This window comes from Sinocyclocheilus anshuiensis, unplaced genomic scaffold, assembly GCF_001515605.1.
Source record: "Sinocyclocheilus anshuiensis isolate Anshui unplaced genomic scaffold, SAMN03320099.WGS_v1.1 scaffold449, whole genome shotgun sequence".
Taxonomy (NCBI): Eukaryota; Metazoa; Chordata; class Actinopteri; order Cypriniformes; family Cyprinidae; genus Sinocyclocheilus; species Sinocyclocheilus anshuiensis.
In genome coordinates, this window is record NW_015537950.1 from 498,082 (window position 1) to 498,550 (window position 469).

Genomic DNA, 469 nt, shown 5'->3' on the forward strand with positions numbered 1-469 from the left:
GAATAATAAACTCACCCCTACCGTTTTATTACATTATGTTTTCTGTTTGTACTGTTTAGGTTTTAATGCTGCATTGGACATCTAAGCTATTTGCACTTATTATTTGTATTCTTAAGCTTTACTATCAATTTGGAAGTTTAAAAATAAATTTTATTATACTTGTACAATGACAAAGATATTCTAATCTATTCAATTAGCTCATGCTCTCTCTGTATCTAACAAGCCATTGTTCAGTAATAAATTCAATATAATAAATTAAAATAAATGATGGACTTTGTCAAAGGTGAGAGCTTTAGTGAGGAAATTTGCTCGCTCGTGTAAAAAAAATTCAAAACAACACTGATCTCTAACTCTCATGTCTCGCGTTGCCAGTAGTCATGTCTCAGTAGGGCTACAATTGTAGGGCTACTCAGTAGGGCTACAACCATCTAGCGGTTGAGAATTGTAATTGCATTTTTATTTATAAAAT